The 15,822-nt window shown below is 42.7% G+C and overlaps 1 protein-coding gene across 9 annotated transcripts in view; it reads left to right on the forward strand.

Moving 5' to 3' along the window:
* Positions 1 to 15,822, forward strand: part of TANC2 (tetratricopeptide repeat, ankyrin repeat and coiled-coil containing 2) — a 713,825-nt gene that overhangs the window by 110,154 nt on the left and 587,849 nt on the right. For all 9 annotated transcript variants that reach the window (XM_048830451.2, XM_048830452.2, XM_048830456.2 and 6 more), the window contains exon 2: positions 11,600 to 11,663. The gene's annotated coding sequence lies outside the window, so the exon portion shown is untranslated. The remainder of the gene's footprint in view (positions 1 to 11,599; positions 11,664 to 15,822) is intronic.

Here is a 15,822-nt window from a genome sequence, read left to right on the forward strand (position 1 = left end):
TCTTTTAAAAAAGGGAAGGAGGAGGATCCTGGGAACTACAGGCCAGTCAGCCTCACCTCAGTCCCTGGAAAAATCATGCAGCAGGTCCTCAAGGAATCAATTCTGAAGCACTTAGAGGAGAGGAAAGTGATCAGGAACAGTCAGCATGGATTCACCAAGGGCAAGTCATGCCTGACTAATCTAATTGCCTTCTATGACAAGATAACTGGCTCTGTGGATGAGGGGAAAGCAGTGGAAAGTTCCTTGACTTTAGCAAAGCTTTTGACACGGCCTCCCACAGTGTCCTTGCCAGCAAGTTAAAGAAGTATGGGCTGGATGAATGCACTATAAGGTGGCTAGAAAGCTGGCTAGATTGTTGGGCTCAACGGGTAGTGATCAATGGCTCCATGTCAAGTTGGCAGCCAGTATCAAGTGGAGTGCCCCAAGGGTCGGTCCTGGGGCTGGTTTTTTTCAATATCTTCCTTAATGATCTGGAGGATGGTGTGTATTGCACCCTCAGCAAGTTTGCAGATGACACTAAACTGGGAGGAGAGGTAGATATGCTGGAGGGTAGGGATAGGATACAGAGGGCCTTCCGTAAATTGGAGGATTGGGCCAAAAGAAATCTGATGAGCTTGAACAAGGACAAGTGCAGAGTCCTGCACTTAGGACGGAAGAATCCCATATGCACCGTTACAGATTAGGGGACCGAATGGCTAGGCAGCAGTTCTGCAGAGAAGGATCTAGGGGTTACAGTGGATGAGAAGCTGGATATGAGTCAACAGCGTGCCCTTGTTGCCAAGAAGGCCAGTTTGGCATTTTGGGATGTATAAGTAGGGGTGTTGCCAGCAGATCGAGGGACATGATCATTCCCCTTTATTCGACATTGGTGAGGCCTCATCTGTAGTACTGTGTCCCGTTTTGGGCCCCACACTACAAGAAGGATGTGGAAAAATTGGAAAACGTCCAGCGGAGGGCAACAAAAATGATTAGGGGACTGGAACACATGACTTATGAGGAGAGGCTGAGGGACCTGGGATTGTTTAGTCTGCGGAAGAGAAGAATGAGGGGGTATTTGATAGCTGCTTTCAACTACCTGAAAGGGGGTTCCAAAGAGGATGGATCTAGACTGTTCTCAGTGGTAGCAGATGACAGAACAAGGAGTAATGGTCTCAAGTTGCAGCAGGGGAGGTTTAGGTTGGATATTAGGAAAAACTTTTTCACTAGGAGGCTGGTGAAACACTGGAATGCATTACCTAGGGAAGTGGTGGAATCTCCTTCCTTAGAAGTTTTTAAGGTCAGGCTTGACAAAGCCGTGGCTGGGATGATTTAGTTGGGGATTGGTCCTGCTTTGAGCAGGGGGTTGGACTAGATGACCTCCTGAGGTCCCTTCCAACCCTGATATTCTATGATTCTATGAAACTGTACAGTGATTTTGAGATGCAGATTAAACTAAGAAAATAAGGTGACACTATCAAACTCAGATTATCTGTTATTTGCTGCCAGTCATCAATATATTTTTCATGAAGTGCAGCTTTCTCTATACTGCCTTGAAGTTACTCATACCTTCCAGCCAAATAAGGTTCAGGAAAGAATTAGATCTTGTTGATTTTCTGTATTCTTCCCAGTTATGAATATATGTTGCACATGGTTTTTTTGGTTTTTGTTTTTGTTTTAAATCAACCCCTTAATAAAATAAAATAGGTCACTCAATGGGCTTGCTGTAAAATAAATAACCAAATGTAGTCAGTTTTTCTTTATGAAAAGCTGGTTTGAGAACCTCTTCTCTTATTTTCCAGAAAATTAGAGAGGACTGTTAATATTAAATTGATTCTGCATCTAAAGTTTTAGGTCAGACTAAGTGTGCCCAGAGAACAAAAACCCACATACTGTTTCTGTTTCCCTGAGTTAAGAGATCCCTGGATCATTACAACATGAATTTTACATTAAAATTAGTACAAATATTGCCACTTTTTATGACATTCAGTAATACATAGCAGTGTCTAAGAAGACTGAGCATAGCATTGTGTGTGGGTTTTCTTTTCAAAGTATTACCAAATATTTTTTTTTAAAATTATTTCTGGAGAAAGGTTTTAGATTGGAAAGATCTGGCTGCTGTGTGTATTTAGATATATCCACAAAATAGTTTTCAGAGTAACAGCCGTGGTAGTCTGTATTCGCAAAAAGAAAAGGAGTACTTGTGGCACCTTAGAGACTAACCAATTTATTTGAGCATAAGCTTTCGTGAGCTACAGCTCACTTCATCAGATGTATACTGTGGAAACTGCAGAAGACATTATATACACAGAGACCATGAAACAATACCTCCTCCCACCCCACTCTCCTGCTGGTAGTAGCTTATGTAAAGTGATCACTCTCCTTACAATGTGTATGATAATCAAGTTGGGCCATTTCCAGCACAAATCCAGGTTTTCTCACCCTCCGCGCCCCCCCCCCCCCCCAACAAACTCACTCTCCTGCTGGTAATAGCCCATCCAAAGTGACCACTCTCTTTACAATGTGTATGATAATCAAGGTGGGCCATTTCCAGCACAAATCCAGGTTTTCTCACCCCCCACCCCCATACACACACAAACTCACTCTCCTGCTGGTAATAGTTCATCCAAAGTGACCACTCTCCCTACAATGTGCATGATAATCAAGGTGGGCCATTTCCAGCACAAATCCAGGTTTTCTCACCCCCCCCCTTTTTCCAAAAACCACACACACAATCTCACTCTCCTGCTGGTAATAGCTTATGCAAACTGACCACTCTCCTTACAATGTGTATGATAATCAAGGTGGGTCATTTCCAGCATAAATCCAAGTTTAACCAGAACGTCTGGGGGGAGGGGGTAGGAAAAAACAAGGGGAAATAGGCTACCTTGCATAATGACTTAGCCACTCCCAGTCTCTATTTAAGCCTAAATTAATAGTATCCAATTTGCAAATGAATTCCAATTCAGCAGTTTCTCGCTGGAGTCTGGATTTGAAGTTTTTTTGTTTTAAGATAGCGACCTTCATGTCTGTAATTGCGTGACCAGAGAGATTGAAGTGTTCTCCGACTGGTTTATGAATGTTGTTATTCTTGACATCGGATTTGTGTCCATTTATTCTTTTACGTAGAGACTGTCCAGTTTGACCAATGTACATGGCAGAGGGGCATTGCTGGCACATGGTGGCATGCACCACATTGGTGGATGTGCAGGTGAGCGAGCCTCTGATAGTGTGGCTGACGTTATTAGGCCCTGTGATGGTGTCCCCTGAATAGATATGTGGGCACAGTTGGCAACGGGCTTTGTTGCAAGGATAGGTTCCTGGGTTAGTGGTTCTGTTGTGTGGTATGTGGTTGTTGGTGAGTATTTGCTTCAGGTTGGGTGGCTGTCTGTAGGCAAGGACTGGCCTGTCTCCCAAGATTTGTGAGAGTGTTGGGTCATCCTTCAGGATAGGTTGTAGATCCTTAATAATGCGTTGGAGGGGTTTTAGTTGGGGGCTGAAGGTTACGGCTAGTGGCGTTCTGTTATTTTCTTTGTTAGGCCTGTCCTGTAGTAGGTGACTTCTGGGAACTCTTCTGGCTCTATCAATCTGTTTCTTCACTTCCGCAGGTGGGTATTGTAGTTGTAAGAATGCTTGATAGAGATCTTGTAGGTGTTTGTCTGTGTCTGAGGGGTTGGAGCAAGTGCGGTTGTATCGCAGAGCTTGGCTGTTGACGATGGATCGTGTGGTGTGGTCAGGGTGAAAGCTGGAGGCATGTACAAAATAGTGTAACATTAACTCTGAATTTCCTGGATTTTCAGGTGCTAGGTTTTGGGATAACTACAACATTGCTGTAATGTATATTCCCCAAGAAGTTACTGAAATGTATTGTCATCCTTAATTCCATTTTAACATAGTCTTTAAAAAAGATAAATATATATATATATGAATCATAGTATATCAGGGTTGGAAGGGACCTCAGGAGGTCATCTAGTCCAACCCCCTGCTCAAAGCAGGACACTAAACAAGATTGCTGTTATGTGATATTTCTAAAGATTTGAATATATATTATCAACCTTAGATATTTTTTAAAAATGTCAGGGAAGAATCATGGTTACATCAAAGCCAGAGTATATCAGCTAATTGCGCTCGCCTTAGAGCTGCTTTGCATCACAAAGAAAATCAAAGCCAATGAGATGTACTGGTCAATCTGGCCATGAATTTGCAGTAGTCTTAGGCTTGGTTTACTCTATCAGTTTATGCCACTATAACTAGTCATTCAGGGATGTGGAAAATCCACACCTCTGAGCAATGCATTTATCCCAACCCAACTTCCAGTATGAACGGCACTATGTTGATGGGAGGGCTTCTCCTGCTGACGTAGCCACCGCCTCTCAGGGAGGTGGAGTACCTATGTAGAGAGAAGAAGGTCTCCCATCAGAAAAGGTAGTGTCTTCACTTAGTGCTGCAGCACTGTAAGTGTAGAAAACACCTTAGGGCAGTGGTTCTCAAACTTTTTTTTTCTGCAGACCACTTGAAAATTGCTGTGGGTCTCGGCGGACCACTTAATGATCTTTCCCAATTTTGTTTGTAACGTTAGCTAACTATTGTAAAGCGCTTTGGGTAAAAGCGCTATATATAAAAAACCTTAGTAATAATTAACTTTTTTTGTTCTACAAATAAAGGTACACAACTCATATTTTAATATCTATAGTCTTACCTTTCTAATGCAATGGATGTGCCCTCTCTCCCCCGCCATGGCAGCCCCTGATCTGGGACTGGGAAGGGGGGGGCGGTGTCTCCCCTGCCAAAGCAGCCACAGAGTTGAGGCTTGGAAGGAGGACCGTCTCTCCCCAGCAGCCGCAGCCCTGGAGCTGGGGAAAGTTGCCTCTTTCTCTGGCCGCCGCAGCCCTGCACATCCCAAATTCCGCCCACCCCCTTTTCTCACCCCACTACCTCCTCCCACCTACCCTCCTATTTCCCCCAAGGCCACCACCTCACCTTACATGTGCGTCTTCTTAAGGGTCCAGGCACCTAATTAGTGGAGCCATGCCTGCGCAGCTCCATTAATTAGGTGGATGGTCCTTCATTCTCTTGTGTGCAGCTGCCCAGGTGAGCATCTTAGAGGGAACTATCCGTGGACCACCTGAATGGAGCTCGCGGACCACTGGTGGGGTCCATGGACCACAGTTTGAGAACCTCTGCCTTAGGGTTTGTCATCACTGACAAAAGGGTGGGTTTTTTACAGTGAGATAATTAACATGCAATAGTTTTCTCACTTGGAAATCCTAAATGGAGAGAAGACACTTGTAGGTTTTACCGTGAAGGTAGTGAGGTGAGGTCAGCATTATATCTTCTGTCCATGACTGACCCCACTTAGCTATCTCGCTGTAAATATAAAGTGCCCTGTCTCCACTCAGCCTCTGAGTCCCAGTGTGTATGTGCTTTAAGAGCTCCCCCAGCACTACTGCCTCAGTTTCCCCGGTATTGTCGCCTCAATACACAGTGAACCAGGGCAGCAGTGACTTGGCAAGCCTTTCAAGTGCTGATGCACAAGCTGGCATTTAGCCAGAGACTCTTTAATGAATAATGACAATTGAGACAACTAATCTATCAATGAGAATGTTTGACACATGTCCAGTCTCCTTCAAACTGCTGAGTAATTCCAACCAATAGAATTATTGCATGAAAATTAGCTGTAGAGAAAGGAAGGTGATTGGTTGAGTAACTCTGATGTCACAATAGGCCCCACTTAATTTAATTTACCTTTACTGTGGACCTAAGCCTGACTGTTCCTGATATAAGCATAAATTAGATACAATTTTGATAACTTAGCTTAATTATAACTTCATTTCTTCAAATATGGCATTTGCACAAGATTTCAATTAACTTTATTTTCATTGAAAGTTTGAAGTGTCTGCATTATTCCATTATTAAGATAATTCAGGACCAATAAAAGATGGACACAGAAGGCTAATTCCTTAAAGGGCATAGTTTTTATTTAGTTTTAATGCATAAATTGATCAAAGGACTTACTTGTAAAGCGTCAGAAAATGTGTTCTGTACTCTGAGATAAGTGCTGTTAATTAGGGGAGGATGTGATATATTTTTCATAGTTTTACTCCCCTCTTCCCTTGGGGAAAGGCTGGGGACGCTGAGTGGCGGGGTGGATGCAGACGAAAGAAAGTTCTGGGTTTGATGGCTGGAAATGGAGTTGGAGAAATCAGGCACAAGGCGATCACTTATAGGATGAAGAACAAATTAGCTTTTAATGATTACAGCTACCTGGTGCCGCTGACCGAGTCCTGGAACTAGCTTCAAAACAAAAGGAAAGGGACTACTCACCCACAATTACAGCTGCCATCTTACTCCACCAAACTGTAATCATCCTCTCCAAGAGCTTGCTATCCTGCAGCCTTTTCCTCATGGTTCCACTAAACTTTCTAAACTACTACATGCCACAAGGGGCCACAGCAATGGTTCCCTCAACCCACCCAGCAATATTGTTAACCTATCCAACTATACTCTTAGCCCAGCAGAAGCAGCTGTCCTATTTCGGGGCCTCTCCTTCTGTCCCTCCACCCCCACAAACATGATACAGTTCTGTGGTGACCTAGAATCCTATTTTCGACGTCTCCAACTCAAGGAATATTTCCAACACACCTCTGAACAACATACTAATCCACAGAGACCTCCCTACCAACACTACAAAAAGAAGGATTCTAGGTGGACTCCTCCTGAAGGTCGAGACAGCAGACTGGACTTCTACATAGAGTGCTTCCGCCGACGTGCACGGGTTGAAATTGTGGACAAGCAGCATCACTTGCCCCATAACCTCAGCCGTGCAGAACACAATGCCATCCACAGCCTCAGAAACAACTCTGACATCATAATCAATAAGGCTGACAAAGGAGGTGCTGTTGTCATCATGAATAGGTCGGAATATGAACAAGAGGCTGCTCGGCAGCTCTCCAGCACGACTTTCTACAAGCCATTACCCTCTGATCCCACTGAGGGTTACCAAAAGAAACTACAGCATTTGCTCAAGAAACTCCCTGAAAAAGCACAAGATCAAATCCGCACAGATACACCCCTGGAACCCCGACCTGGGATATTCTGTCTACTACCCAAGATCCATAAACCTGGAAACCCTGGACGCCCCATCATCTCAGGCATTGGCACCCTGACAGCAGGATTGTCTGGCTATGTAGACTCCCTCCTCAGGCCCTACGCTACCAGCACTCCCAGCTACCTTCAAGACACCACTGACTTCCTGAGGAAACTACAATCCATTGGTGATCTTCCTGATAACACCATCCTGGCCACTATGGATGTAGAAGCCCTCTACACCAACATTCCACACAAAGATGGACTACAAGCTGTCAGGAACACTATCCCCGATAATGTCACGGCAAACCTAGTAGCTGAACTTTGTGACTTTGTCCTCACCCATAACTATTTTACATTTGGGGACAATGTATACCTTCAAATCAGCAGCACTGCTATCGGTACCCGCATGGCCCCACAGTATGCCAACATTTTTATGGGTGACTTAGAACAACGCTTCCTCAGCTCTCGTCTCCTAACGCCACTACTCTACTTGCTCTGTATTGATGACATCTTCATCATCTGGACCCATGGAAAAGAAGCCCTCGAGGAATTCCACCATGATTTCAACAATTTCCATTCCACCATCAACCTCAGCCTGGTCCAGTCCACACAAGAGATCCACTTCCTGGACACTACAGTGCTAATAAACGATGGTCACATAAACACCACCTATACCAGAAACCTACTGACCGCTATTCCTACCTACATGCCTCCAGCTTTCACCCTGACCACACCACATGATCCATTGTCTACAGCAAAGCTCTACGATACAACCGCATTTGCTCCAACCCCTCAGACAGAGACAAACACCTACAAGATTTCTATCAAGCATTCTTACAACTACAATACCCACCTGCTGAAGTGAAGAAACAGATTGATAGAGCCAGAAGAGTTTCCAGAAGTCACCTACTATAGGACAGGCCTAACAAAGAAAATAACAGAACGCCACTAGCTGTCACCTTCAGCCCCCAACTAAAACCCCTCCAATGCATTATCAAGGATCTACAACCTATCCTGAAGAATGACCCAACACTCTCACAAATCTTGGGAGACAGGCGAGTCCTTGCCTACAGACAGCCCTCCAACCTGAAGCGAATACTCACCAGCAACCACATACCACACAACAGAACCACTAACCCAGGAACCTATCCTTGCAACAAAGCCCGTTGCCAACTGTGCCCACATATCTATTCAGGGGACACCATCACAGGGCCTAATAACAGCAGCCACACTATCAGAGGCTCGTTCACCTGCACATCTACCAATGTGGTGCATGCCATCATGTGCCAGCAATGCCCCTCTGCCATGTACATTGGTCAAACTGGACAGTCTCTGCGTAAAAGAATAAATGGACACAAATCAGATGTCAAGAATTATACCATTCATAAACCAGTCGGAGAACACTTCAATCTCTCTGGTCACGCAATTACAGACATGAAAGTTGCGATATTACAAAAGAAAAACTTCAAAACCAGACTTCAGCGAGAGACTGCTGAATTGGAATTCATTTGCAAATTGGATACAATTTACTTAGGCTTGAATAGAGACTGGGAGTGGCTAAGTCATTATGGAAGGCAACCTATTTCCCCGTGTTTCCTCCCGCCCCTCCCCCCCCGTTCCTCAGACGTTCTTGTTAAACCCTGGATTTGTGCTGGAAATGGCCCATCTTGATTATCATACAGATTGTAAGGAGAGTGATCACTTTAGATAAGCTATTACCAGCAGGAGAGTGGGGTGGGGGGAGAGAATACCTTTTGTAGTGATAAGCACCCATTTTTTCATGGTTTGTGTGTATAAAAACATCTTCTGTATTTTCCACAGTGTGCATCCGATGAAGTGAGCTGTAGCTCACGAAAGCTTATGCTCAAATAAATTGGTTAGTCTCTAAGGTGCCACAAGTACTCCTGTTCTTTTTGCGAATACAGACTAACACGGCTGTTACTCTGATAGCTGCCTTTCCACCCTTCTGACCCCATAGAGCTAGCAATTCAAAAACCTTTTAATTTGGCCAATCAAGGCCAAGGCCCATGGAGGTGGAAACATCTCCGACTCTGACTGCCATTAAATCTGCCATTCCCTATGTCTGTTGTGGGCCTTTCTATGTACAAGCTAGATGACTTCCTGCAGACTTAGTCTCCATTCACCAGGGCTCAGGCTTGTTATAGTACATAGCAAAGAGGTTGCATCCCTTCTTTATGTCCAAAACTCTTTGATTTCTGATAGGCACTCTGACATCTTGTAATGGTGGTGGTTGCATTAGTTGTGAATGAGATACATGGAGTCCTCGGACTTCGGACACAATTTGTTCCTCAGAATTGCATTGTAAGTCGAAAGGTTGTAAGTTGAAACTGCTTTTCCCATAGGAACGAATGGTATAAAGGGGAGATTGTTTCCTGAACCAAGGCTTGATACAACTATTTTCACTACAATAACCCAGATTTTTTTACTAAATGAATTATAGATGACTAATGTTGCAACATCAATGTATTTACTGTACACTGTATTTGTAAACAGCTTTCAAATAAAAATATAAACTCACATATGCTGCGCAGAATGCCAGCCACACAGGCTCAGAAAGCCAGGGAGAATGGCACATATGCTGAGCCTCAGCCAATCACTGTTCATGCTTTCTGATTGGCTGCGCCTGGGGCTGGGAGTCAATCAAAAACAAGCAGCAACCCTACCTGGCAACAAGCTACTCTGCTGCCTCAGAGCCAATCAGAAGTGACCCCTTCCATCTCCATACCAGTATAATGCAACGAGGAAGTGATTTCAAGCAAACTTATGCACATCGAGTGTCGTAAGGGCAAAACAAGTGTTGTAGGGGTGAAACAGGTAGTCAGTTGAAAAGTGTCGTAAGTGGCGTCCGAGGACTCCCTGTATATAGTTGAGAGTCACTGGTATATTGTTGGCAGGTGAGCCCATGGTAGCTCTTTGTCTCTCCTAGTGGTCTCAGGTAGATACTGAGAAGAAGAGGGGATAGTATAGAGCACTATGGGGTACCACAGGCAAGGGTCTTTATAGAGGAGGAACAGTTACCCATCTGCACTATGGGCTTTGCTGGAGAGGAATGATAGGAACAGCTTCAGTGATGGGCCATCAGTTCTGGTCTGTCATGTAGGTAGGTTAGCAGTATCTAGTGGTCTAATGTATCAAAAGCTGCAGAGAGGTCCAGCAGCATAATCATGGAGATCCTGTCACTGCCCATGGCTGTAAGAACTGGTCATCTTTTAGTGCAGCTATAGCTCTCTCTGTTCTGTGCCCTGATTTGAACTCTGACTGTGAGGTATCCAGGAAGTTGGCTGATGTCACATGTTGGTGTTTAGTGGTTATGACTTGCTCAGTTTTTTTGCCCAGGAATAGAAGGTTGGAGATGTAACTTCAGAAATGTTAAGGTAGAATAACTTCCCGAATGTATGGAATGTGTGACTGTCAGATGTGCCAAAATGTTGGTGCAAGAGCATCTGGCAGGTTCCTGTTAAGGTTTTGCACTAAAGTGTGAATTTGATGAAGCTGCTTCTCAATATCTGTTGGAGGTGGAAATGAAAGCCTTATGTAGTGTTGGAATGTGTTATTGTCAGTGTTGTAGGCAATGTGACAGTGGCAAGGAATGTAGGAGACTTGTCCCTTAACTTATTTCCGTGCTTTTCAGTTTTTGAGTTGGTGAATGTGTCCTGATACAACCCTAACTGTCAATTAATTTTTGTTTGTTTATACTTCTCTTCTTCCTTTCAACTTTTTTGTTCTAAACAGCAACAGGTATATCAATGAAGCCTTCTGTGATAATATGCCAGTAGATGCCAACAAGCAGGATTCTGCACACATCACAATACTAATATATGTGATAGAACATCTTTCCATAGACTTTACACTATGTTTCAAAATACAGTACAGTATTTATAAGTGACCTTTTCAAAGATACCAGGTGATGCGAACTGATGAACTCATTAAACAGCTACTGTGCATACTTGATACAAGAACAAAACTAAATCCTGAAATTTTGACTCAGTTTTAACTCCCCTTCAGTGAGAGTTGTGCTTGAATAAGAGCAGAATAAAAACTAAGTAAAGCCTTCAGGAGTTAAATGAAAAAGCTTAGTAGTGCACAGAAAAGAAATACTCATGGGTAGTCACAAAAAATGGTATAAAGTGCGCTCTTTTTAGATATTACACTGTAGTGTATATATTGAAAGAAACACTACATTATACTTTTTCTCAGTTCCTCACATGAAAATCATTGGGGGGGAGGGGAGGGAAGTGCTCCAGGTGATCAAAATTAATTTTGATCAGTTAAAGATTTACACCTATGGAATTTTAATGGTGAGGAGAACTAATAGGTTGTAGCTGATACATTAATACCCTGTAGAAAGCTGTGAGCTGTTCATGTGATGATGATATTGTGACTTTATGTACCCTTTCTTCAGTGGGGTTTAATTTTGAATTCCAAAAATGTGAGATGTAGTTTTCCTGATAGTTAAATGGAATGTTTTGAGGGGTCTTAGTATTAAATTTTGTTGATTTTTTGTGTCTTGCAGGATTTTTGGCACATGGAGGAAGGCGATCATCACTTAGAAATTTAACTCAATTCCAGATTTCAAGGTAGGAGGGCTCCTGCTTCCCCCATCTTCTTTATTAAATCAGTGAGACGGTTCCTTCAAGTAGAATGGAAATTCTGTAATTTTTCATGTTCATATCTGTGCTATTCTTTTATTAGTTGAGGTGTAATACAGTAGGTGATACAGTCTTCCTTTATCAGTTTTATAATTCTTTTGACCTGATTGTTTCATGCCACTTTTCCAAATCTGTCTTCCTTATTAATGTCTGAGTTTCATTTGTCTTATTTATTAGAGATAAGTGGCATAAAAATTGAGTTAAATAAAAATTGAATCATGCAGAGTTCTAAACTCTTCCTCTGGTTGTAAATATCAACATGCTTGTTTTTAGTTACTGATTAATATAATTAAGATTAATTTTATAATAAAATTTACACAAAAGTAGTATAATACCTTACTACCTATACTGAAAGCTTCCTCCAGTTTGTGCTGTGTCCATAGCAGCAGGCAGCCCAGTCACATCTCCCTGTTGCAGAGCTTTTCTGAGGAAAATTCCAAACTTTATTACAGAATATTAGACTAACAGTTTGGCTTAATAATTGGTGTATTTAATTCCCAGCCATGTTTCAGGGCATTTGATGTTTTGGAGAGATTATCCTCTCAGTTCTGCTTTCTTTTCTGACGTGTTTGCAGTGACTGGTGCCCCTGCAGGCTTCAGAGAGACATAGGATGAGAAAAGTCAGAGGCAAAAGGGAAGATCTGGGTTCAGTGGGGATCTCAGCCGGCTGTGTAGGTGGGAAAAGGACTCTTTCACAACCCAATCCAGGTGGGATTACATCAACCCCCCCTTCCCAGGGTAGGTAAACAGCCACTCAGGATTGGAGAGGCCATCTTGACAGTGCAAGAAGCAGCTTTGGCAGTAAGTAAGGGGCCTTCAGATATAGCTCCTTTCCCCTGTTGCCACCTCTATAAAAGGCCTGCTCACCCCCCAGGATCTGTACTTACATCCCAGGCCGAGACCGAAGTATATCGGGATCAAAAGGAACCCTGACAATGTTATTGGTCCATTAGTAGGTGGAAATGGTAGAATCTTTCATGATAATTCAGAAAAGGCAGAAGTGTTCAATAAATATTTGTGTTCAGTATTTGTAACAAAGCCAGACAATATATTCAAATCATGTGATGATGATGATGATGAAATACTTCCCACTTTTCAAACAGTGACATATATTAGATAGCAGCTATTAAAGTTAGACATTCTTAAATCAGAAGGTCTGGATAATTTGCATTCAGAAGTTTTAAAAGATATGGTCAAAGAGCTCTCTGGATTGTTGATGTTGATTTTTAATACCTCTGTTCCAGAGTGCTGGAAGTTCCAGAGTACTGGAAGAAAGCTAATGATGTGCCAGTATTTGACAAGGCTAAATGAGATGATCCAAGTACTGATAGGCCTATTCAGCCTGACATTGATCCTGGGCAGAATAATGGAACAGCTGATACAAGACTCAATTAATAAAGAATTAAAGGAGGGTGATATAATTAATACTAATGAACATGGGTTTTGGAAAATAGGTCTTGTCAAAATAACTTGGTATCATTTGGATGAGACTATGGGTTTAGATAAGAAGGTAAGAGTGTTAGTGTAATATACGTAAAATTCTGTAAGGCAGTTGACTTAGCTCTTCACGACATTTTGATTAAATAACTAGAATGATACAAAATTAACTTGGCACATATTAAGTGGTTTAAAAATGGCTAACTAATAAGTCTTAAAATGTAATTTAATTGGGAATACCCATTGAGTGGGTATGTTTCTCATGGTGTCCCACAAGGATCTGTTCCTTATGCTATTTAATATTTTTATCCATGGCCTGGAAGAAAACACAAATCATTATTGCTGAAGTTTGCAGGTGGCACAAAGATTGGGGGAGTGATAAATAATGAAGAGTACAGGTAATGGATAGGGCAATCTGGATTGCTTAGTGAGCTGGGCATTGTCCAGCAATGTTTCAGTATGGTCCAATGTAAATGTATAAATCGAGGAACAAAGAAAAAAGGCTATATTTAAAGGATGGGAGACTCTATCCTGGGAAGCAGTGAGTCTGAAAAAGACTTGGACCTGGTGAATAATCTGCTGAACACGAATTTCCAAAGCAATGCCATAGCTAAACAGGCTAATGCTATCCTCAGATGTATAAATAGGGGAATATTGAGTTGGAGGAGAGAGGCTATATTTGGCACTGGTATGACTGCTACTGGAATATTGTGTCCAGTTCTGGTGTCCTTGCTTCACAGAGGATGTTGATGAACTGGAGAGGTTTCAGAGAAAAGCAACAAGACGATTAAAGGTTTGGGAAACGTGCCTTATAGTGGTAGACTCAAGGAGCTCAATCTTTTAAGCTTATCACAGAAGAAGATTATGGGGTGGCTTGGCCATGGTGTCCTGGGGACTGCAGCCAGGGCCATGTGCCCCAGCTCTGCGGCGTCCCGGACTTGGCAGAGGCCGTGCACCACAGCCCTGTGGCATCCCGGGCTTGGCAGGGGCTGTGCGCCCCAGCCCCGCAGCTTCACTGGAGGCTGCAGCTGGGGCTGCATGCCCTCCTTGCAGCTTCCCAGGGCCGTCTGCAACCCCCACACCCTGCTGCGGCTGGGGTTTGGCCGGGGCTACAGTCGGGTCATGCACCCCTGTCCTGAAGCTGGGCCAGCTCTGTAGCAAGGGCTGTGTCCCCTATGGCTGCGATCCTCACTGCGGCCACCGGAGTCGGGGCTGTGTCCCCCGCACCCCCATGGGACTCCATTTCTCCCCCTACCTAGCCCTGCCCCAGTTATTTTTAGTAAAGTAACGGACAAGTCACAGGCTCTGTGATTTTTTGTTTATTGCCTGTGACCTATTCATGACTTTTACTAAAAAATATCTGTGAAAAAACCTTTGCCTTATTCATGTGTACCAATTGCTGGTGCATGAAGTTTTCCTTGTCAGTATCTGGAATTAAACATACCCCACAAGTCCATCCCATTCTTCAATCAGCACCATGCCCCTATTTAAAATAATTTAAGAAATTAATATACAGAAGTTTTTGTTGTGAAGCAGAGTCACTGCAAACATAACATACCTGTCTTAAACCCAGAAAAATAAGAAAATTAAATATGCTCTAAGAAGATCAGTCTTCCATCAACCCCTTTACCAAACTTTTCTCAGCACAACATACTATTATACCAAAAGTCCACAAATAATAATGTTAGGAGAAGGTAGTTTGGTAAAGGGGTATGTGGAGAAGAGAAGGTTGCAGGGGTAGAGTTAAAGTTGAAGTAAATGATCTGTGGTGTATAGTAATTGTGTTAATGGTAAGGTATATGTCTGTGGGTAAGGAGAAAAAGTTGCTTAACTTTTCATTTGCTTCCTCTTGAGCTTGAGTCAGGTATGTTATGTTTTTAGCAACCCTAGTTGCTTCACAAGGAAGTTTGTGTTTCTGAAGTAGGTTGTGTTAAGGGGAGAGTATTTTAATGCAGGCTACATTGATTTTAGTATGAGATTTTTAGAAAAAAACATTTAACCATTCATAGTGTAATGTGTAGTATGGGTCTAAATGTAAATGTATAGTTCAGGTTCAATTGATAAAATAATTATTTCATTTTCATTGAATAGTTTTTCTTCATCCGTAATTGGACAAAGTGCAATTTAATAATTTATCAGTTAGGGAGACTATATCCAAGTGGATGTATCCCTGCCTTGGAGTGCTGGCTTCATTCCAGTACCAATACCTGCTATTTTTCATGCATACGTTGTTGTCAATTGAACACTTTAACAGACCAATTGCTGTCCAAGTTATGATGTCATACTTTTTTTTTTTTTAACAGAAGTTAAGCGGTAAAAGAAACTGCATACCCTTTGCCCATTCATCCCATAGGGAGATAGCTAAAATGTGGAATAAATACTCAGATTCATTGGTTTGCTAAGGTAAAATGGACTTTAATTCATAGAATCATAGAATATCAGGGTTGGAAGGGACCTCACGAGGTCATCTAGTCCAACCCCCTGCTCAAAGCAGGACCAATCCCCAACTAAATCATCCCAGCCAGGGCTTTGTCAAGCCTGACCTTAAAAACTTCTAAGGAAGGGGATTCCACCACCTCCCTAGGTAACGCATTCCAGTGTTTCACCATGCTCCTAGTGAAAAAGTTTTTCCTAATATCCAACCTAAAGC

This window comes from Caretta caretta, chromosome 27, assembly GCF_965140235.1.
Source record: "Caretta caretta isolate rCarCar2 chromosome 27, rCarCar1.hap1, whole genome shotgun sequence".
NCBI lineage: Eukaryota > Metazoa > Chordata > Testudines > Cheloniidae > Caretta > Caretta caretta.